The 24,716-nt window shown below is 41.0% G+C and overlaps 1 long non-coding RNA gene across 1 annotated transcript; it reads right to left on the reverse strand.

Annotated features, from left to right (window-relative positions):
* Window positions 1-12,124: 12,124 nt before the first annotated feature.
* Window positions 12,125-23,402, reverse strand: LOC133253251 (uncharacterized). The gene is made up of 3 exons (XR_009738250.1): window positions 23,221-23,402; window positions 18,761-18,831; window positions 12,125-17,242 (listed from the first exon to the last, which is right to left on the reverse strand). It is a non-coding gene; the product is annotated as an uncharacterized LOC133253251 (long non-coding RNA).
* Between the last annotated feature and the right edge of the window lie 1,314 nt (window positions 23,403-24,716).

Here is a 24,716-nt window from a genome sequence, read left to right on the forward strand (position 1 = left end):
CACTGGGGAGAGTATCTGCGGCCCGCCTGGAGCTGGCCACCTCACATTTCTGCAGCATTTAGGCAGAGTGGGCCCGACACTCCTGCTCTGCTGCTTCCCTGTGACAAGACAGTGGGCCGGCGCACAGGCTGCAGGGACTGTGTGTTGAGTCACGTGGTTTAGAAGTTGGTAAGATGAACCTGGGAGTCTCCTCTCTGTGCCAAAGTGTACAATTCTGCCCTTGCTGCTGCTGCTGCTACTAAGTCGCTTCAGTCGTGTCCGACTCTGTGCGACCCCATAGACGGCAGCCCACCAGGCTCCCCCGTCCCTGGGATTCTCCAGGCAAGAACACTGGAGTGGGGTGCCATTGCCTTCTCCGACAATTCTGCCCTTAGAGGAAATCTAAAAATACACAGCAACAAATGTGCCTCAGATTGGGTCTAATGCTGAGCTATGAACTAGGAAGGTGATAAAACGGAAGAGAACTGATGTTCATCAAGCATCTTCTATACATCAGGCACACGTTCTTGAACACATTCAACCCTCACAGCTGTATATTGTGGCTTTACTAACCCCACTTAGTAGTTACAGAAATGGAAGCTCACAGGTGTAAACTGTCCCATTAGATTAAAAGGTACCTCTCTCAGAATCAATAAGGTTATTGCTTATTCCAACAAACGGCTTAGTAAACAAGATGTTATCAGTTACTGAAAGAAAGATAGTTTGGAATTGTTTGTATTCAAAGGTTCGCTTCTAAATGCAGATTTATCGAGGCAGGAACCTTGATCTTGTTGACTCAAAGCTCAGGCCTTTTCCAGTATATCATGTTGCCATCCTTGCTAGTGTATATTTTGAAAAGCTATGAAAAGTGCTTGGAATCACTGTATCTGTCCTTGAGCATAGGACTTAAACTCTTCCCTTTGTAAACATGGTGTGTTCTTGAGGAATGTTGGCAAGGCTTAGCAGTCCAATGCTCGGTAATGCTCTGCTTGGCCATAAAACATTTCTGAGGTCACTGATGAGTCTGGGGACTGAACGCAGGCTCTGATCAAATCCTGAGCATTGTGTCCTGGAAGGAAGATCTGTCTAGGAGTCAGAAGATCTTGAAGGAAATCCTAAAACCACTAACTACCTGTGAATATGGCAGGTCACTCAGCCTCTCCAGGCTGTTTCACTGTCTGGTGAGCTCAAAAAGGTGTCATCAGACTCTGTGGAGAAGATGTTTGTGAATGTGCTCTATGGACTCTAAGGCATGATGTAAGTTCATCCATTCATTTGCTAAATATCCACTGGATACTGCCCTGTGCTGGGGCTTCCCTGGTGGCTCAGCAGTACAGAATCCACCTGACAATTCAGGAGAGGGGGGTTTAATCCCTGGGTCGGGAAGATCCCCTGGAGAAGGAAATAGCGATCCACTCCAGTATTCTTGCCTGGGAAACCCCATGGAGACAGGAGCCTGGAAGGCTACAGTCCATGGGGTCACAAAGAGTCGGACACAACTTAGCAACTAAACGACAGCAACAAGTGCTGTGTGTCGGGTAAGGAATATCGAAAGGATTATTTCCGTAAGTAAAGAAAATGTTGCAAGTAGGGGACTAGATGCGAGTAAGATACTGAACTTACCACATAATTGTAGTGTGTAATCTTGTCAACGTATGGACTTTTAGGGGTAACCGTTATGCTCAGATGTTCTCCCACAAGCAAACTCTTGTACCTGTCTGTCCAGCTAAGCGAAAGGAAACTTTGGCTGCGTGATGAGTAGGCTACTGCTTGATAGTCACTGCTGGCCTGATATTCTCCTGGAAGGCCTGGTCATCATTTCTAACCTAAAGAAGACAGTGTCAAAAAAATGTAAAACCTGATACTTTACTTTGCATTGCTAGTAATGATGACGGTGGTCGTAGTGGCGGGGGAGGTAATCATTAGCACCCAGCTAGCATTCACTTAGTGCCAGGTCTGGTTCTGTGAAAACATTTTATGAGAAGGTAAGTTAGCGTTCCATTGCCTTAATCATGATAAGCTATGTTATCAAGTAACTACAGAAAGGCTACTGATTTTAAAAAATAATAAAATTAAATGTGAATGTCTAGCCTAACTGTGGAAGAGTCCAGTGAAGTAAAATAGAGGAAAGATCCCAGGGACCTCCCTGATGGCCCAGTGGTTAAGAAATCTGCCTTGCAGTGCAGGGGATGCCGATTTGATCCCTGACTGGGGAACTAATATCCTACATGCAGTGGAGCAACCAAGCCCGTGCTACAGATACTGAGCCCGCATGCTCAAGTCTGTGAGCCACAACTAGAGAGCCCAGGTGAGCCCGCATGCTCCAGAGTCTACGTGCCACAACTAAAGAGCCGAGGTGCCCCAGCCACTGAAGCCTACATGCTCTGGAGCCCACACACTGCCCACACACCACAAGTAGAAAGTCCATCTCCACAACAAAAGATTCGCATGATGCAATGAAGATTCCACGTACTGCAACTAGACCCGACATAGCCAAAATAAATAAATTAAATAAACAATATAAAGAGAGAGAGAGAGAAAAGATCCTAGACCTAGGGCTGACCTTCTTTCTTAAATGACATGCCAACTTACTGACTCATTTCCTTCTGCCATAGGCTAGTAGGAATTAGGAATTTGAGGAGTGGGAAAATGTGGGTAGGAATGTGGCAATTGTCCTTAAAAGTTAATAGCAATGTTGGTTGTGAATGGAAATAGTGGTGAATAATCTCCCTACGTCTCAGGAAAGGGACAGGGAGAAGAATCTAGGAGAGTAAACATCTGTTCATGATGGCAAAGTACAGGGTAGTGGGGAACTCATAAATACAAGAGTTACGCTGTGCCAGCTCAAACAAGAGATTGGAACTATCTGTGTTTTTCCTGAAGCTGAAAATTTTGATATTATTTGCTAGTGAAGGTAATATGACAACTAATGAACAAAAGAACAAAGAAAACACAGTTCATGCTGTTAGAGTAAAGGGAGACTGTGACACTTGGCTCTTGTGTAGGTCTGGAAAGAGAAATATGCATTTAGCCAGTCAATACTTTATGTTCCCTAATAGTAGAAAAAAGTGGGGAAAACCATTAGACTATTCAGGTATGACCTAAATCAAATCTCTTATGATTATACAGTGGAAGTGAGAAATAGATTTAAGGGACTAGATCTGATAGATAGAGTGCCTGATGAACTATGGATGGAGGTTCGTGACATTGTACAGCAGACAGGGAACACGACCATCTCCATGGAAAAGAAATGCAAAAAAGCAAAATGGCTGTCTGAGGAGGCCTTACAAATAGCTGTGAAAACAAGAGAAGTGAAAAGCAAGGAGAAAAGGAGAAAAGGAAAGATATAAGCATCTGAATGCAGAGTTTCAAAGAATAGCAAGAAGAGATAAGAAAGCCTTCCTCAGCAATCAATGCAAAGAAACAGAGGAGAACAGCAGAATGGGAAAGACTAGAGATCTCTTCAAGAAAATTAGAGATACCAAGGGAACATTTCATGCAAAGATGGGCTCGATAAAGGACAAAAATGGTATGGACCTAACAGAAGCAGAAGATATTAAGAAGAGGTGGCAAGAATACATAGAAGAACTGTACAAAAAAGATCTTCACGACCAAGATAATCACAATGGTGTGATCACTCACCTAGAGCCAGACATCCTGGAATGTGAAGTCAAGTGGGCCTTAGAAAGCATCACTATGAACAAAGCTAGTGGAGGTGATGGAATTCCAGTTGAGCTATTTCAAATCCTGAAAGATGATGCTGTGAAAGTGCTTCACTCAATATGCCAGCAAATTTGGAAAACTCAGCAATGGCCACAGGACTGGAAAAGGTCAGTTTTCATTCCAATTCCAAAGAAAGGCAATGCCAAAGAATGCTCAAACTACTGCACAGTTGCACTCATCTCACATGCTAGTAAAGTAATGCTCAAAATTCTCCAAGCCAGGCTTCAGCAATACATGAACCATGAACTTCCAGATGTTCAAGCTGGTTTTACAAAAGGCAGAGGAACCAGAGATGAAATTGCCAACATCTGCTGGATCATGGAAAAAGCAAGAGAGTTCCAGAAAAACATCTATTTCTGCTTTATTGACTATGCCAAAGCCTTTGACTGTGTGGATCACAATAAACTGGAAAATTCTTCAAGAGATGGGAATACCAGACCATCTGACCTGCCTCTTGAGAAACCTGTATGCAGGTCAGGAAGCAACAGTTAGAACTGGACATGGAACAACAGACTGGTTCCAAATAGGAAAAGGAGGACATCAAGGCTGTATATTATCACCCTGCTTATTTAACTTATATGCAGAGTACATCATGAGAAATGATGGGCTGGAAGAAGCACAAGCTGAAATCAAGATTGCCAGGAGAAATATCAATAACCTCAGATATGCAGATGACACCACCCTTATGGCAGAAAGTGAAGAGGAACTAAAAAGCCTCTTGATGAAAGTGAAAGAGGAGAGTGAAAAAGTTGGCTTAAAGCTCAACATTCAGAAAATGAAGATCATGGCATCTGGTCCCATCACTTCATGGGAAATAGATGGGGAAACAGTGGAAACAGTGTCAGACTTTATTTTTTGGGGCTCCAAAATCACTGCAGATGGTGACTGCAGCCATGAAGTTAAAATACGCTTACTCCTTGGAAGGAAAGTTATGACCAACCTAGATAGCATATTGAAAAGCAGAGACATTACTTTGATAACAAAGGTCCGTGTAGCCAAGGCTATGGTTTTTCCTGTGGTCATGTATGGATGCAAGAGTTGGACTGTGAGGAAAGCTGAGCGCCGAAGAATTGATGCTTTTGAACTGTGGTGTTGGAGAAGACTCTTGAGAGTCCCTTGGACTGCAAGGAGATCCAACCAGTCCATTCTGAAGGAGATCAGCCCTGGGTGTTCTTTGGAAGGAATGATGCTAAAGCTGAAACTCCAATACTTTGGCCACCTCATGTGAAGAGTTGACTCATTGGAAAATACTCTGATGCTGGGAGGGATTGGGAGCAGGAGGAGAAGGGGACAACCGAGGATGAGATGGCTGGATGGCATCACTGACTCGATGGACGTGAGTCTGAGTGAACTCCAGGAGTTGGTAATGGACAGGGAGGCCTGGCGTGCTGCGATTCATGGGGTGGCAAAAAGTCGGACATGACTGAGCGACTGAACTGAACTGAAATGAATAGTATGTCAGGAACTATGGTAGATGCTGGGGACACAAAGATGAACAAGACAGACACAGCTCTTGCCCTCAAGAAACTTGAAATCCATGAGACTTTCATGGAGTAAGAATACCTCCCTTGATCAGCAGAGGGTAGTTAGAGAAGGCTCCTTGGAAGATATGATTTAATAGCTGACCCCCAAATATGTAGGCGTTAGAGAATCAAAAAACTGGGAAGGAGAGTCTAAGGTGGGTAAAAAGGCCTTGTAGCAAGAGGCAGCAGAACATTGCTGCTGCTGCTGCTAAGTCGCTTCAGTCGTGTCCGACTCTGTGCGTCCCCATAGACGGCAGCCTGCCAGGCTCAGCCATCCCTGGGATTCTCCAGGCAAGAACACCGGAGTGGGTTGCCATTTCCTTCTTCAATGCATGAAAGTGAAAGGTGAAAGTGAAGTCGCTCAGTCGTGTCTGACTCTTAGCGACCCCATGGACTGCAGCCTACCAGGCTCCTCCGTCCATGGGATTTTCCAAGCAAGAGTACTGGAGTGGGGTGCCATTGCCTTCTCTGAGCAGAGCATTAGGGAGCTGCAAATTGTCCAGTGTAGCTGGGGTTTGAAGTGCCGGGAGCCGGTGAGGCATTCCGCTCGTGACAAAGGTCATGAGGAAGGAGGCTCGGCATACGCAAAGGTGGGATCGAGCCTCAGGAGTCCGCCCGGATATTCTCGAGCATCTACCCCCCAAAAAACCAGAGTCTGCCTACTTTATTGCTTTGTGCTCTCACCTCTGACTTTACTAGGGGCTGTCCCCTACCACCATCTCGCTCTCTCTGTCAGAGAGTTAACTTTCAGCTCCAATTAATAAAGTTCCTGGGCAATTAGGAGTGTTTAAATCCAAACCCCTCAGATGGCTCTCTAACTCGCCTAACAAGTTTACCCGGACTCCTGCAGCTATGCATATGATTGTTTACAGTCTCCCAGCCTCGAGAGGCACAGGAAGCTTAAGATATTCAAATAGCTTTAGAGCCTCTCAGAGAGTTAGAAACTGTCAGAATAAACTAGTAAAGGATTTCATTGATGAGCCAATGCTTGTTGCCAAGTTTTCACATCCCCTGAATTGTATCCTTGAATGTGTATTAATTAATATAGTTGGTATGTAGAAAAAATAAGTAGTGGCCTTGGTGTTAGTAACTTTAGACACTTAAGGTAATAAATTCTTTCCTTTGTTGTAAACCCATTACACATCCGCCCTATAGGAATGCAATTTTATCTTTGGAAGATGGCGCCAAACCTTAAAATAATTACTCCTAGAGAAAATAAGTCTTTGTTGATAAGTCCTTGTCAAGAGTCATAAAATGTTAGTAGGCCTTCTGGCCAGAAGATGATGTAAATCACCTAAACCATTTGTATATGATAAATTTGCAGGAAAGAAACCCTGGTTTTTGATAAGAATCAAAGACTGCTGACTTTGCATCCCCTATTATCCTCTATGTGTAACTTAGAGTATAAAAGCCCCTGTTAAAAATAAAGCTATGGGCCTTGCTCACCAACGCTTGGTCTCCCCATGTCATTCTTTCTTTTAACTTCCAGCTGAGTCTCCATCTGGAGCGCGGAACCCACCATGCTTACTAATTATGCCTGGGCTTCTAAGACCCACTCGAGAGGGTGAGGCACCTTCCGCTATTCGAGAGGGTGCCTGCGGCGTACATAAGTGGTGCAAACTTCTTGTCTTGAAGTTTTATTGGTCTCCCGCGTAAACCAAGCTACTCAGCTTCTTTTCTCCACTGAATTTTCCTACTGAGCTATCCTCATTCTATTACTCTTTATATCTTTGATAAATAAATAAATAGTTGCCGACGCCGTCTCCCCTTCGAATACCCTGGATCAGCCGGGGCTGGTCCTCGGCATTGAAGGGTGATAGAAAGAGTGGTGACTAATGAGTTTGGAGAGGAGAACAAGGGGTCAGTTGGGATGAGATTTGTGTCAGAGAAATCACTCCATGCCCTTGCACAGTGAGGACAGTGGCTGGGAGGAGGGTGACGAACTGGCTGGCTGTGGGGCCATTCACTAAAACAGGCAGGAGGAGGAGGCCCAGGCTTGAGGCTGGCAGGCAGTACTCAATTTTGGACAAAGCGATGTTTATTCTTCTTCAGAAGAGCAAGAAAAAGATATGAAGAGACAGTTCTATAAGAATCTTGAGTGTTTAGGATGAGTCTTCAGTATAAGCTATGGGAACCATAGAGAAAAATCTCATGTAGGAAGAGAAGAGAGTCGAGTAGAACCCTGAGGATCACCCTCATTTAGAGGGCAAGTTAGGGATTATGGCTTCAAAATGGAGACTATAAAGAACAAAACAAAACAAAAAAAGCAAGGAAATGTGGAGTCCAAGGGCCCACACCAGGTTATACGCAGTGCCTCCTGAAAGAGAATGTAGGTTATTCTTTAGTAGAGTTAGCATGGGACTTGAAGGAGAAACGATAATAGCTGGAAATAATGGATGAAAGAAGACTCTATTTGTGTGCTTGTATTCCACTGGCAATTCTTACCCTAAATTGTCCAGATCTGAATAGCACTATTTAGCATAAGAAGAAAAAAGTTATTTCTAAAATATAAAATTGACAAACTCATACCCTTTACGTGATACTCAGTACATTAAGTTATATTTCTTGTGCCCGTAAGTCAAAAGTTTCAGAGAAATTGACTAGACTTACATATAAAATTTCCCTCATCTTTCCTGTATTCTAGCTACCACGCAGACTGAAGGGCTGTTAGAAAATGCAACAAATGAGAACTCGGCTCACGTGAAACTCCAGAGCTGTCACATCAGAGGGAATATTAACCATAAACGAAGCTACTCCATCAGTATAATTTGTTGTACTTTTTCTTGGAAACAGATCTGTCTTTTTCTGAGTTTTATCCACTGTTCTTGCTTTCAAGGTTACTGGTCCCACGAAATGGGCAAACACATCCCTCACCTGGACCTATTGGGCCAAATTCATTTCAGTAGTAAATGTTGAACCTTTTACAAAAGGAAAACCTAGACTAAGCCCCAAGCAAAACGTTGGCAGAATTTAGTTCAGTAGTCAAATGTGGATCTCTTAAGTTGGTACTTTAACCACTTCAGGGATATATGATATGAATTACATTCAATTCAATGTATAGATATTGCTTTTTTAATAAGAACCTGACACTGTGCTATGTGCTTATATGTAAGCTGCGTGTGTGTGTGCGTGCATGCGTGTGAGCACGTGCGCGCACACCTGCGTGCTCAGTCACGCCACTGATTGGGTGAAATGATTACCGTGTGTAGACTGCTGTTTTTCATCACAGACGTGGTGATTGGCTTGTACTATTCCTCACCCCCACAGTGAAGACCCCTACGGTCTGTCCAACGTAATAGATTTTATAATCATCTAACCTAGATAGCATATTGAAAAGCAGAGACATTACTTTGCCAACAAAGGTCCATCTAGTCAAGGTCTAGTATGGTTTTTCCTGTGGTCATGTATGTATGTGAGAGTTGGACTGTGAAGAAGGCTGAGCGCCAAAGAATTGATGCTTTTGAACTGTGGTGTTGGAGAAGACTCCTGAGAGTCCCTTGGACTGCAAGGAGATCCAACCAGTCCATTCTGAAGGAGATCAGCCCTGGGATTTCTTTGGAAGGAATGATGCTAAAGCTGAAACTCCAGTACTTTGGTGACCTCATGCGAAGAGTTGACTCATTGGAAAAGACTCTGATGCTGGGAGGGATTGGGGGCATGAAGGGAAGGGGACGACAGAGGATAAGATGGCTGGATGGCATCACCGACTTGATAGATGTGAGTCTGAGTGAACTCCGGGAGTTGGTGATGGACAGGGAGGTCTGGCATGCTGTGATTCATGGGGGTCGCAAAGAGTCGGACACGACTGAGTGACTGAACTGAACTGAACTGAACCTTTATGGAAGTACTCTTGCCTGGAAAATCCCATGGACAGAGGAGCCTGGTAGGCTGCAATGGGGTCGCTAAGAGTTGGACACGACTGAGTGACTTCACTTTCACTTTTCACTTTTGTGCACTGGAGAAGGAAATGACAACCCACTCCAGTGTCCTTGCTTGGACAATCCCAGGGACGGGGCAGCCTGGTGAGCTGCCGTCTATGGGGTCGCACAAAGTCGGACACGACTGAAGTGACTTAGCAGCAGCAGCAGCAGCAACCTTTATGGAATATGGAATCCCAGGTTTCAGGAAAAGTGAAGTAGCAACCAGATCCAGTGTGTAAGGAGAGAGGACATATTTGACATCAGTTAGTTTGGTTTCTTGGAAGAGTCTACCTAATGGAATAATAGGTTGATCAATCTGAGAGTTTGACAAGCACAATGTAGTCCATTAATCTGCACAGGAGCCCACTCTCATTTTCTATTTCTTAATTTGGATAAGGAGATGCCATTCGTCAAACCCTTGGTCATTTCACGTGCAATTGTGAATCTAAGTTCGGATTATTGCCATGGTTACCCTGAAAGAATCTGGCCATTCCATGAACCAGTAAAGTTAAATTTGCATGAGGTTGGTGAGATGCTCATTCCTCAATTTCAACTACAGTATCCTGCTGCAGGGGCTTCCCTTGTGGCTCAGCTGGTAAAGAATCCACCTGCAATGCAGGAGCCCCCAGTTCAATTCCTGCATTGGGAAGATCTTCTGGAGAAGGGATAGGCTACCCATTACAGGATTCTTGGGCTTCCCTTGGTAGCTCAGCTGCAATTCAGGAGACCTGGGTTTGATCCATGGGTTGGGAAGATCCCCTGGAGGAGGGCATGGCAACCCACTCCAGTATTCTTGCCTGGAGAATCCCCATGGACAAAGGAGCCTGGTGTGCTTCGGTCCATGATGTCGCAAGGAGTCGGACACAACTGAACGGCTAAACACAGCACATCCTGCTCCAGACTGTTTATCAGATCATTCATCCCTCATCCCTCCGTTTTTTTCAAGTAACGGAGCAGAATGTCAATAATCCTGTGAGAAGAGACACTTACTTGTGAAATAGTTGGTTATCATCTCCAAGGCAATATTCAAAAATGTACCAGGTAGTGTGGTAGAAAATATATGTTAAATATTTAATAATATGTAAGCAAACACTCAAGTGACTCAGGAATGCTTTCATATGTGAATAATTATAATATATCATTTGTTTGTTGCAAGCAAAACTGTCTGGTACCAGCATTACCTGTTCTTTTCAATGACTTAAAAGGCTCTCCTTTACATGTGGGAGTAGGGGTCATCACTGCAGAAAGATGTCGTTCATGAGCATTTCCCCTGCACAGAGCTGACGGATGGTAGAGCATATCTGGTAACTGTATTTTCCCAACATTGCACCAATAATAAGTTTCAGATTTCTATCTGAACTTTGGAAAAAGAAAGAAATGTGAGAAAAGAATTTATAGATCAGTTTGGAACTCACCTGTACTTTCTTGGACTTCCACAAAAATATTAAGATACTTGTTATTTAAATCTTTTAGACTTTCATATGACAGTTTTTCAATTACTTCTGAGGTGTTAATGATTTGTGCAACTCCATCAATCCACTGTTTTTGAAAGGAGGACAAAAATGTAGAAGATACAGTATTAGAGAATAATTCACTGCTAGGGATTAACAAACCCACTCCAGTGTTCTTGCCTGGAGAATCCTAGGGACAGAGGAGCCTGGTAGGAGGCCGTCCATGGGGCCACACAGAGTCAGACATGACTGAAGCAACTTAGCAGCAGCAGCAGCAGCAGCAGGGATTAACAAATTGGCTTTCATCAGCCTGCAAAATCTTCACTTAACAATGACGTTATAGTTCCAGCTAGGGGTAATACAAAGCATAAGCTTGATTCTATGGCATACATATTTTTAAAGTTATTTATTTTTAGCTGAAGGATAATTGCTTTACAACATTGCTTTGGTTTCTGCCATACACCAACACCTATGGCATATATTTTTAACTGACTAATATTTAGGTCATTTCTTTTAAGCTTGAAGCCTCCGGTCATGGAGAAATAACCCTGGGCGAGGCTGAAAATCTCTGACTCAAAACCATGTCTCATCCTGTTCAGAAACTGAGACTATAATTTGCAATCTCTATCTGATGGAAGCTCACCTCAGGTCCAGGATACCATATCTATAAAGGGAGAAAACTGCCTCTGGGAGTAGGTTTTAGCAAACTCAAGCCTCAAAATGGAAGACAAACATCACTGCAATTTTTCTGCTTTCGTTAACAGAACTTCCCAAAGTCCCAAGCATTAGTGGTTTTGTTATGTTCTGTTTGGCCCTGTGAACTCCTGGGGGTGAAAGCTCACTTTTAATCTCTACATTAAGAGATTAAGTGATGAACTGACCCCCGATTCTCTGTTTCTATGAAGGTAACTCGATTTCTTCCTTATCTTTGTTTTCTGTGTTGCTTCAAGCATCATTTCCTTTCTGCTGTCATTTAAATTTTCTCTTATCCCAAAAGAAACAGAAACTTTAGCTTCAGTTACATTCTTATTGTAAGAATACCTGTTTTAAAAGAATTACCCCCTTTTTTGATAAATCGATTATTGCAATGAGATATAGATATATTTTTATTCCTATGACAAATGAGGAAATTGAATCCCAGAGGTATAAAAAGAGCTTACTCAAACTTCCCACAGTTTTTAAGTTCATGGCGAGTTAGTGGAGAATGAACTAGAACCCAGGTCTCCTATTTGTGAGAGGCCACACTTCTTCCACACCACAGCAGATGTGTCTCCTGAGTGATACTTTTAGCAAAAGGGGTGCCATCATCTTCCTAATGTGTACTGGAGCTGTTATTTTTAATTTAGCCTCATATTTTTCCTTTGAGTCAAAGAAAAACATTAACTTTCCTTATTTAAATATTAAACAGGCAAGCCAGTGCTCCCATGAATTTGTCTGCCAAGTGTGATTTCTGGGCCTGTTCAATCAATTCCATAACCACTTTTCTTAATTAAGTTGTATGATCAATTAATATTAACAAATAAGTGAATATTTTCATATCATATTTTTAATACTTAAACAGTTACAGTCACCTGAACAGCCACCATGATATTTCAATCTTTAGGATTCTTTGCTTGTAAGATTGTTAAACAACAGTAAGACTGGAATCAGCAAATGCCCTTCAGGCAAATCTCCTTGAACCCACTTCCCACAGCTATGGCAGATATTATTAACCACAGTATTTTTGACATTGAACCTCAGAGGCTTTCTCAACACAAGACCCCAGGCAAGCACTATAAGTAATTTTTTTAACTCTTGAATGGAAACTGCTTGCCATTCAGAGGCTAAATGAATCTGAAAATAATAATTTTCTTACCTAGCCTTTATAGTAATCTTGAAGTCCTCAAAGGTTTTATGGCTAATGAGGAAATTCTCTAGTTCTACTAAGATAAAGAAGTGTGGTTTCACTGAATGTAAACCTAAGCAAAAAAAAATCATACAGTTTAAACTATATTTATAACTGTATTTCAAACAAGAAACTTTAGCACAATAAGCTAGAGCAACATCAGTAACAGATATTTCCCTCCTCATCATGAGGGTCATCAGTACCCCAGGAGGTCTCTTCATCCTTCCCTAAGGGGTCAAGCTCATCTCTCTGCTCCAGCAGTCATGTCCTTACTAAAGCATGTGTGTTACTATCAAATTATGAGCTGCACAAGGATGTCTTGATCTTGTTTATCTTCATAAAGCCTTTCACATATTAATAATGTCTGACAGATATTTTTAAATTGCATCTTGTGTTTAGCAATTCTCTTCCATTCAGTGTCCAAAGTATGAGCATAAATCACATATCAGAGAGACATCTTTTAGTTATTAACTGTAGAAAATGACTTTTTCACAAAAATGAATTAGAACAAAGGGGAGTTTTAGACTTTCCAACTCTTTGATACTATAATTCACAAATAACACTTCTGACCGCTTACAGATCTATGTGTTTTCCTTATGCCTGTCCTGGAAGTGATTCTGTGTTTCACAGTCCTGTTTATCATGCACTGCTCTGCAGGCTGATTACCCAAGGGGAGAAGGCTGCCCTTCAGAGAGAAAGGAGCCTTGGCTCAGGGGTGACCAGGGCAGGTGGTGAGGGGCTGACTGTTCAAGGGTAGTGTGAGTGTCTCACTCTTCCAGCTGCCCTTTCTGTGTCAGAGAAAAGTGCCCTCTGGCACACTGGTGAAAAACAGAGCAAGGACTTGGTAACTACAAGCCGCGTCCAAGAGTGCTATTAAACAACTCCAAAGTTGAATTTAATTGGTTCAGAGTGCATTCTGTTGCTGTGGTTTTAGCATGTTAAATATTTCAGATTTGTACATATGCTTGCCCTTTCTTCCGGAGAAGGCAATGGCACCCCACTCCAGTACTCTTGCCTGGAAAATCCCATGGGCGGAGGAGCCTGGTAGGCTGCAGTCCATTGCCGGGGGGCCAGCGTGAGGACCTCCACCCGTGGCAAAGGTCATGAGGAAGGAGGCTCGACATACGCAAAGGCGGGACTGAGCCTCAGGAGTCCCCCTGGAAATCCTCAAGCATCTACCCCCATAACCAGAGCCTGCCTACTTTACTACTTTGTGCTCTCCCCTACATCTCTGACTTTACAGGGGGCTGTCCCCCACCACCTCTTTCGGAGAAGGAGTTAACTTAGAGCTCCAGTTAATAATAATTCCTGGGTGTGATAGGAGTGTTTCAACCTACAAACTCCTCTGAAGTTTCTCTAGCCTGCCTGACAGGCTTGTCCGGTCACATGTGATTGCTCAAAGCCTCCCAACCATGAGAGGCATGAGATGCTTTAAACCTTCTAAAAACAGGTTCCTTAGAGAAGTTAGAAAACTATTAGTATAAGTATAGTGGGCTGATTAGAAATTGTATTGGTGAAGGGTTTTTCATTTGTTGAGGCAATGTTTACTGCTAAGTCTCCACATCCCCTGCCCTTATACACATTAGTGAATATATAGAAGAAATAAGTATTAACCTTTGATATTAATCACGTTAGACCTTAGGCTAAGCAAATTCTTTCCTTAATTAAAACCTACTACACCCTCACCCTATACGAATGTAACTTTATCTGGTACCTTCAGAAGGTGGCGTCTGTTTCAAAAATAATCACCCCTGGAGAAATAAGTGTTCTGGTTGACTGACCGCTGTCACAAGGAGAGTGTCATAAATTGTCAACAGGCACCCCTGGCCAGATGATGTAACACCCCTAAGACCTCTGTATACATTTGTATGAAGCACCTGACTTTAATAAAAGTCAGGACTGCTGTCCCTGCGTAACTTTTGTATAACATCTCAGTGTATAAAAACAGACCCTGGAAAAATAAAAAATGGGATCAGTTCCTCGAAAGACTGGTCTCCCCATGTCGTCTCTCTCTCAAACTCTGGCTGAGTTTCCATCTGGAGCGTGGAGCCCGCCAAGCTTACTAATTTTGCCTGGGCTTCTAAGATCTGATCTCAGTGTCTCCTCTCCTTCAAGAAGGACGCCTGTGGCCTACATAAGTGGTGCAAGCTTCTTGTCTTGAAGTTTTATTGGTTTCCCGCGTAAACCAAGCTACTCAGCCTCTTTTCTCCACTGAATTTTCCTGCTGAGCTATCCTCATTCTATTACTCTTTATATCTCTAATTAATATTTAATTAAAGCTATCGTATCCTGATCGCCGAAGCCGCCTCCCCTTCGAACTCCCTGGATCAGCCGGGGCTGGACCTCGGCAGTCCATGTGGTCACGAAGAGTTGGACATGACTGAGCGACTTCACTTCCACTTTTCACTTTCATGCATTGGAGAAGGAAATGGCAACCCACTCCAGTGTTCTTGCCTGGAGAATCCCGGGGACAGGGGAGCCTGGTGGGCTACCCTCTATGGGGTTGCACAGAGTCAGACACGACTGAAGTGACTTAGCAGCAGCAGCAGCAGCCCTTTCTTCATTATAAACACCTCTCTGCCTCGCTCAATCTGATGGGCGGAAATCATCGTTTAAATAGCTTTAACAAATTTACGTAAGAGCATACACGTTAACATTCCAGTAAATGCCTCTGAGAAGTGAACAGAAGGAAATATAAGAAAACTGCTAGTAAAATTAATACAGATAGTTCCAAAATAAGTATATTTTGTAATTGTCTAAACACATCATCAATTTTTAGGACTGATAGGAGGGAGCACTGGCTTGGGATTCAGAGGAGGCATTCTGCATTCTCATTCTCAGCCGTACAAAGTGGCTGTGAGAACCTAGATCAGTCTCCCCATTTCTCCGGGGTCTGATTCTTCTTACCTGGACTCATCTTTAGATGAGGAGCTCAGACTAGGTCATCCTTAAGAGAGTCAAAGAACTATGGATCTTGCAAGAACAGTATCTGATCCTACCTTCTTATAGGACTTGACCTTTGCAGAACGATGATAAGAAACTAGGGTCCAGAGAGTCGAGTGACTGAACTGAGGTGACCCGGGCCGTGAGTGCCGGGCCTGTGGCCTTCTGACTCCCAGGCCACCCCTGTCCCCACCCCTCAGCCCTTTATTTCTTAATGAGTTCTTGGTCAACAAAGTTATTGAGAATGGTTTAGTGAAAACATACATTGGAAATCTCAGTAATTTATGAGAGATTACCATGATTTTTAATCTCAAAATACGCAGTTCCTGTTGTTGTAAAGTCCTCTTTGTATTTAGCTTTAATTGTCCATAAGCCATACCTGTGAAAGTGACACATTTAAAATTTTAGATATCATCAAATAACATATCTGTAATTCACCCAGTGATTGTAGCTAATATTCATATAGGCACTGGTATGTGCTTTACATATGTTGACACATTGCATCCTCACCAAAATACTAGAGAGTAGCTTGTATTATTATCTCCACTTTGTTATCAGAAAAATGAGGTCCAGAGAGGTAAAATAGCTTGCCCAGGAACACACAGCTAAAAGGTGGTAGAGCTGGGATTTAAACTTGGTCATTTCAGTTCCAAAGTTCTTGGCCACACTCCATCTAATTAATATACCATATTTGAAAAATGTTTTAAAATCATAAATAAAAAGTTATTTTAAGAAAAGTTGTATACATACTGAAATTTATGTTATTAGTTCATTTTCTAGGATACAATATATACATATTGAACTAGAAAATATTTTTCACTTAGTGGCATTGATTACATAGTTAATGAAGCAATCTTAAAGTTTAATCATACTAATAGATATACTATATAGTACACTAGAAAATCAAGACATCATTTCTAGGACCATTTAGTCAGGTTAAACGTGTCAAAATAATATAAATATATAGCTTTGGAAATTTTACAATTTAAGGCCAGTTTTTGAGCTGCAGCATTATATTATAGAAGGAAAGAGTAAGGATGAATCTGGTCATTAGTGAAATCTGGGTTTCCATTTCAGCTCCACCATCAAAGGCTGTGTGGTTGAACAAGCTTATACATTTCTCTGAGCCTAAATTTCCTTATATTGAGAATAGGAATGATATAGGACTTAGCAAAGTGCTCCGCACATAACAGGAGAACCATAAATGTCCCTTCCCTCACTGCTTTGAAGTGTTACATTTTCAAGGCATTACGCAATGTAGAAGCCTCAAATCACGCCTCAGAATATCTTCCAAGTTCTAAGAATAAATGTCAGAGAAAATTCCAAAGCATCTATGTAATATTAAACACTGCTAGCAGACATCTTCCATTTGCATGTTTTTTCCTCTTTTGTATTTCATGCTCAACGTTTTAGGAGTATGGTCAATCTGCCAGTGTCTAGTCCCTGGACTTTGCTGTGGAAGGTGCCCACTAAATTGAATGAACGGTCTAGCATGGTGCTTAGAGCTGGCAGTTGTTGCATCAGTACCCCCATCTCAGTGTGGAAGAGTCCCAGCAGGTGCCACCCTCCATTAGGTAGGAAGGACATTCACTGGCATGTTCAGATTAGCCAAGGAACATCAGCATCTTTCAGTCACATGCTGATGGCTCCATCAGACTGTTCAATAACCCAGTTACCTTCACTGCTTTTAAGAGAAACAACTGTACCAACAAATCATTTAAAATACTTAGGATTAGATGGAATCTTGAAGCCAGGAAAACTCATGATTCCAGTAAAAATTTTTTTTGTTGTCTCAGCAACTTCTGACCCTTCTGGATCCTTTGAATGAAAAAAAAAAAAGTTTCATTTTTTAAAACTATCTTTAAGTACAGAGGTCACACATTGAGCATAATATGTAATTGGTAGTTCTTATAGAAATATTCATTAAGCTCTATGAAACTTTGTTGAAACTGAGCCCATATGGTGTTTATGTGGATTTGAGGCGATGGCTGTCAACTGGTCAGGCTTGTTAACAAAGACTAATGTCTAAGGCAGAAAGGCACATTTTCAACAGACAAAAGAAGCACAGTAGATATCTAGAATATGTTAAATAAACTCCCAGTGAGGTTGTTCTCCACCATGCTTCTTCTTGAACAGGACCTCCAGGATAATTTTCAAACACTGCTTACACGATGTCATGCCATGCCCGAAAGACTTCCTGGGCTCCCTTTGTCTTCAAGATCACCTTGGACAGTGCCACAGCAATGGCCTCTGACCTGTTCAATGTCTTCTCTCCGTGGGGAATTCTAACAAGGGAACGATGGGTTCCGTGGGGCCATTTACCTCTATGACAAGTTCATCTGAACCTGCTGTCCCCTCCAAGAACTTCCACGGTGTAAAATAATCCACCAACGCCGCCACTGATTCTCCTGGGAGTTTCCAGGCCTGGCAGCCACCAGTCCACTCACTGCCATGGTCATCTCTGTACCTTGCTTCTTCCTGGCTCCAGACCTCTGCACCTTTAACATGGACCCAAAACGTGGTCCAGCGTCTCTCTATCAAACCCTCTCTGTGGTTTAAAGGCCTCTCTCGGTCTTAAAGACCAAGCTCAGGACCTGCTTTCATCCTTTCATAATTCCCTCCAGAGTAATCTAATAATCATCTCCGGCACTTCCTTCCTTCGGGCTGATCTGCTACTGGTCCTACATCATCCCCTACTCGGCTTACTGTGGTATGTGTGCTTATTAGCCCTTCTGAACTCAAACGCTTATGAAGGACACATCCCGTAATCCCCCAAATAAATCAAGAAAGGCTAAGTGTGGAAGCTCTGGAGAAAGACCTGGATTTGAAGCCTGATTCAGCTAATAATGATGAGTATAACCTGAGTGGCTACTTAATTTCTCTAAGCCTCAGTCTTTTCGTCTACAAACAGGAGATGGTTATATTGACGCTATAAGGTTGTCGTGATGATACAAGGCACACCGCGCACTTCTCACTGGTACCACAATTGTACTGCTACAACCCTCGGCACATCTGCCCACGCTTCACAAACAACGAGAGGGTATGAGCTAATATGACTCACTTAAGAGTGTAAAAAGACCACCACGAAAAGGCGTTCTTTAACGGGGCCATCAAAACGTATTTCTACTAACATTAAATTTACACACAAAAAGTCAGTCAGGATAACGGAAGTGTAAAATTACCAATTGTACCCACAATAGATGCTAAATATATACTTGCTTCTATTCAATAATGGATAATTTAATGCCATATTTTACTGGTATTATAATAATGAAAGCTATTCATATAATGAAAATGCCATAGTTAAATTTTTATGTAAATTAGTGGCATACTTACTATAAAAGTTAAGGTAATTTCTTTTTGCAATGGTTTTAGGTTTTCATCCAATGAATAAACTCTAACGTTTACTGTAAGAAAAAAATGGTCATTATTAGAAACTCTGTTCAACTCACAAGCTGACAACATTATTAATAATCCTACAATATGAGGGCCATGAAATTGAAAGTAAAGTTAAGAAAGTAAAAAACATTAAATCCAAGTTCCAAGGGAAAGATGAATCAGGATGTTGCGCGTGAACTGCAAAATAGAAAAAAATATTCTTTTCACAAAAAATTTCCTGGATGGGGTTCCTTTAAATATTTCTCTTTTTTGCATTTAAAATATTAAATTTATTAAAAAGTAGTTTTATACAAACTTTTGTATTTTTAACCACTGGTAGATAAGAAAGACTGCAGCTCACTGGTGTCTGAATTAACTATAGAGTAGAGGAGAAAGAACATAAGCAGTAAGTTGTGTTGACAGAACTTAGTGAAGCATTCTCTAATACAAAATCTGCATGTTTAAGTACTGGAGTACAGGGAGGCCTTTCCCAGTGGCTCAGCGGTAATGAATCCTGCAATGTAGGAGATGCGGGTTCACTCCCTGGGTCAGGAAGGCCCCCTAGAGAATGAAATGGTAACCCACTCCAGTGTGCTTGCCTGAGAAACCCCATGGACAGAGGAGCCTGCTGGGCTATATGCATGTGGTTGCCAAAGAGTTAGACACAACTTACCGACTAAACAACGACAAAGTAGGCCTACACATTCAGGGAAGGCTACTGCAGGCATCAAATTTGAACAAGACCAACCCCATCCCATGCCAAAATCTAAGAAGAGGGAGGAAAACAAAGTTTGGGGGGCTTCCCAGGTGGCTTAAATGGTAAAGAATCTACCTGCCAAAGCAGGAGATGCAGGAGACTCAGGTTTGATCCCTGGTTTGGGAAGGTTCCCTGGAGGAGGAAATGGCAACCCACTCCAGTACTCTTGCTTGAAAAATTCCATGGACAAGAGGAGCCTGGCGGGCTACAATCCATGAGGTTGCAAAGAGTCAGACACGACTGAGCGACTGAGCATGCACACATTTGGACAGAAGGATGGAAGCTTTTCCTTAGATACAGGCACTTCTGATCATGTGTCTAAGAAATAGTTCTGACAGTCTAAAGCCAGGTTAATTGTGTATTGGCAGGGACCTGATGCTAAAATTATGTCAGTGATCTCCATCTTGGGTCCGTCTAGTCAGAACTATAGTTTTTCCAGTAGTCATGTATGGATGTGAGAGTTGGACCATAAAGAAAGCTGAGCACTGAAGAATTAATGCTTTTGAACTATGGTGTTGGAGAAGACTCTTGAGAGTCCCTTGGACTGCAAGGAGATCAAACCAGTCAATCCTAAAGGAAATTCGTCCTGAATATTCATTGGAAGGACTGATGCTGAAGCTGACGCTCCAATACTTTGGCTTCCTGATGTGAAGAACTGACTCATTGGAAAAGACCCTAATGCTGGGAAAGATTGAAGGCAGGAGGAGAAGGGGATGACAGAGGATGAGATAGTTGGATGGCATCACCAACTCGATGGACATGAGTTTGAGTAAGCTCTGGGAGTTGGTGATGGACAGGGAAGCCTGGCATGCTGTAGTCCATGGGATAGCAAAGAGTCGGACACGACTGAGCGACTGAACTGAACTGATCTCCATCTTATTATGTTTATCTAATTAACACCATCTTCAATGGTCATTCATAAAGGGCAGCTGCATTCAGTACATCCCCATTAGATCAACCTTTCTTCCCACACTTGAGATAACTTGTAGATGAAATTTCCCGAAAGAAGACTGAAACCATTTCGAACTGGAAACAAGGAGGCAGACATAGCTAGGTGAACTTTGCAATATAGTTCACAATTTTCAATGTTAGTATGAAATTGAAATATTTTTATAGAGGAAGATAATATTGAGAATTAAAAATTAGATTTTTTAAAGTTAAAATTCAGCCTCTGTATTAAGTTCTATAATACATCACTTTGTTTTTTTAAAAAACTATTTTGAAAGGAGTCTTGGCATCATTCTAACAAAGGTCTTTCTACCTCTAAATTATACTCATATTTTGCTGATTCTTTGTTTTATAATTTAACCTTTAGTTTGTCAGATCTTTACTTTTGTGTATGGTGTAATTTGGAAATTAACTCCATTTTTTCACCACAAAATAAACCACTTGTCCTAATACCATTAATCAGGTATTAACCATTAACCATCTCACTTTCCTCCCAGAAATTATAATTCTTTTTTTATTATACCTGACTGATCTGAATCGTAAATGGATTTGTCTGTCTGAATGATGAGAAATCCATTGTCATAGCGTAGTGGAATTTTTGCTGCTTTTGAAAAATGAGCAGATAAAGCTTCTAAATATACATGTGAAATTGCATTTGGTCCTCTAGATAACTCTTTTGGTTGTATCTGTTAAAAAATTAATGGATGAATATTATATAATTGAGATATTAAGATAATATAATTTATTATGATTATATTGATCATGTTATTAACTAACTTATATACATATAAATATATTAAGATAATAAAAATATATGTCTTTTAGGTATATATGAAAATGAGTTGTTATCTATATGCAGCATATAAAAATTTTATAAAATTAAACAGTAAATGTATTTTTCCACAAACACCTCTATATTTTAGTTTCTTATCAAATTTAATTTGAAACAATCACTTTTAAAAAGTTGATCCAGGGTAAACGTCTATTAAAAATGACAATCACTAAAGAATTCAATTTTTAATAGACAAGATAACCAAAAGTCGTTAAGAAACATTAAGAAGCTCAAAAGTTAATCAGCAATGGATGAGTGGAAGAATGGGAGGATTCAGATATCAGGTAGAGAATGGACTAAATCACTTATCACATGGTAGTAGAAGTGAATAAAATATCTCATATTTATTTAGTTATACCTAGACTTTTACTGAAAATCAAAATCTTTCTTTTCATGATGATTTTCATGTCCATTGGTCATTATATAATTAGTAAGTAGCCCTCTTCAAGTACACTGCATATGATCAGTATATTTTATAGAAATAGAATTTTGACATTTTTTTTTTTGAGCATCGTTAGCAAATTTGTTTGGAAGAAAATTTGCTTGATTCAAGTCTAAACAGAAAGTAGTAAAAGCCTATGATAGATACATATGTTAGGGAAAAAGATAATTTTTCTAGAATACCAATGGGATTAGAATGTTAAATATAGTTTAGGAAAACAAATGTTCAAAGTGTTCTCTATTAACTTCTCTGAATATTTAAAATCAAGTCAAACCTATTTTTATGCCTCTATATATTAACATTTGTTTTCCTCCTAATAAATAAGTATCTAAATCAAGTATCTAAATTATCTCTTTTTAGTATTTATTGTGTAATTTTAAAACAAGTACATGTGTTGGTTGATTTGGTTTTCAACTCATGTCACCAAATCTTTTCACCTAATAACCTTTATCTGCTTCATTCAACTTTTACATTTTTCTACATTGCCCCCAAGTCAGAAGCAGATTCTCTATTTAACATTTCCCACGTACTTGCATGTAAAATCATATGGCACTTATCTCACTAACTAGTGATCTCAGTAGTGCGATGTATCCACATCTTTATCCACATATGTAAAAAGGATCAGTGTGCCATCTACATATGGGTTTTATAAAGAAACATTTTGCATGTAAAAAGAAACTATAAGAAGAAAACATACAGTTAGGCTTGCGGAGCTTTGAAATTTACTTTCTGGACATAAATTAACTTGGTCAGAAGAATGTGTAAAACTTCTGTCAGGATAACTTTTAACAGCAATGGTCACTGGAAATGATTTTGTGTATCCATGAACTTACATTACTACATTTTCAGAGGCTCCAACATAGAATACATTAGGTGCTGAGACAACATATCTGCTGAAACTGTTAAAATCATTTAGTACAACATAATTTTTAATGTTTTTTACTTAACTCAAATTAGCAAATTTTCTTACATTTAACAATATGTGTTTTACTTCTCAAAATTTTATCATCTAGGATAAAGCCAGGACAGTGTCCTGAAAAGCAGGATTTCATTCTAAGGATGGTATTTCAAAGAGGCAGATGGAAATTATTTTAATCAGTTGCAACCAGGGCAACACTTAATAGAGTCCTCTATAAGAAGTAAAAATAGGGATCATGCTTCTGTCTGGAATTTTTAACCAAACATCAGTCAGTAAATTACTCTTCCTCGGGGCATGGGCAATAGTCTGGGAAAATACAGAGTACTAGAATACAAGTTATGCTAGCTCACAAAGTATTCATATTAAAAAGCAGGGAAATAACATTAGACAACAGAGAAAAGAAATTCACTTGGATTTCTCAGGACTAGAAAGTCAATTTCATGTGGCATTGATTGAATTCTGCTCTCTATAAAACTATAATCAAAACACATTGTAAATGAAAAGGGGACCCTTCACTTACGTTTGCTTCTGTTCCCAACTTCTTCCCAAGCAGAAAAAAATAAACACTATGCTTAAAATGTCCATGGCTGGGTTAGGATTCAACGGTTGATAAAACCTTTCTTGAAACTGCCCTTTTTGTGTGTGAACTCAGTTTGAAGAATTTGGTTAAATAAGTCCTCAAGTTAATTATTAATATCAGATAGTGGGATCACTGAAAAGGAAACCTAAGAATTTAAATGATAACCTTTTAATGTCCACAGATAATTTTGGAATTCAAAGCAGAGAAACTTGTTTTGATGACTAAAACAGAAAAGATACCCAAATGGGAGTCTCTAGGAAAAATGTTTCAAAGACGGACACAGACATAATATTTGGAGGCTGCTGTGGTCTTGAACACTTTCCTGATATAGTAAATGCAGTTGATGCCCTGGTCAGATCCCCTTTTCTGGGCCTGGTATAAGCATGCTACAGATGCTGGGAATATCAGTTGCTTAACTTTTCTAATTGCTCACTTCTCCAGGGATTACTAATTCACTTCAGCCACTGGACACAGCTTGCCCAGAAATGCCTGAGAAGTTATATCCTTTTCCTGGGACTGGCCCACAGTTAAAATTGACCAGTTCTGGGGATACAACAGACGACTCCCGTGACTCAAGCTGGGACAACCTTGTAGTACCACTCATGCTACAGAGCCTCTCATGGGATCAGGTTGAAGCAAGATCCTGCTTGAAACCACACCTTTGCTTATCTTTTCTCCTGCCCTGTCTTGCTTCCCTCCCTACTTACAAACTTCTCTTAAGAAAAGTCTCGCCATGAACCACTTGCAGAGAGTGTTTCCCAGTCTCAGGCTCTGCTTCTAGGAAACCATTCAAAATTTAATGAACATGAAAGGGGACTATCTTCCTGGACTCTGTGTAGAAAGTCTTAGATACAGAAATGATTCTGAGGTTTCCCTATAGTGAGTCTGGTTTGAATTGTGCCCACAAGACCTGTACTGATCCACTTTAGAGCAGATCTGAAATCCCAAGATAGTCTTCCCAAGTCCTGCGGTGTTCCCAAGGGATTACTCTAATCTACTCTGGGATTAGAATTGACCCATCAGTTCAGTTCAGTTGCTCAGTCCTGTCTGACTCTTTGCAACCCCATGAATTGCAGCACACCAGGCTTCCCAGTCCATCACCAACTCTCAGAGTTCACCCAAACTAATGTCCATGGAGCTGGCAATGCCATCCAACCATCTCATCCTCTGTCGTCCCCTTCTGCTCCTGCCCCCAATCCCTCCCAACATCAGAGTCTTTTCTAATGAGTCAACTCTTCACATGAGGTGGCCAAAGTATTGGAGTTTCAGCTTTAGCATCAGTCCTTCCAAAGAACACCCAGGACTGATCTCCTTTAGAATGGACTGGTTGGATTTCCTTGCAGTCCAAGGGACTCTCAAGAGTCTTCTCCAACACCATAGTTCAAAAGCATCAATTCTTTGGCACTGAGCTTTCTTCACAGTCCAACTCTCACATC

The sequence above is a fragment of the Bos javanicus genome, chromosome 8 (genome assembly GCF_032452875.1).
Source record: "Bos javanicus breed banteng chromosome 8, ARS-OSU_banteng_1.0, whole genome shotgun sequence".
In the NCBI taxonomy this organism is placed as follows: Eukaryota; Metazoa; Chordata; class Mammalia; order Artiodactyla; family Bovidae; genus Bos; species Bos javanicus.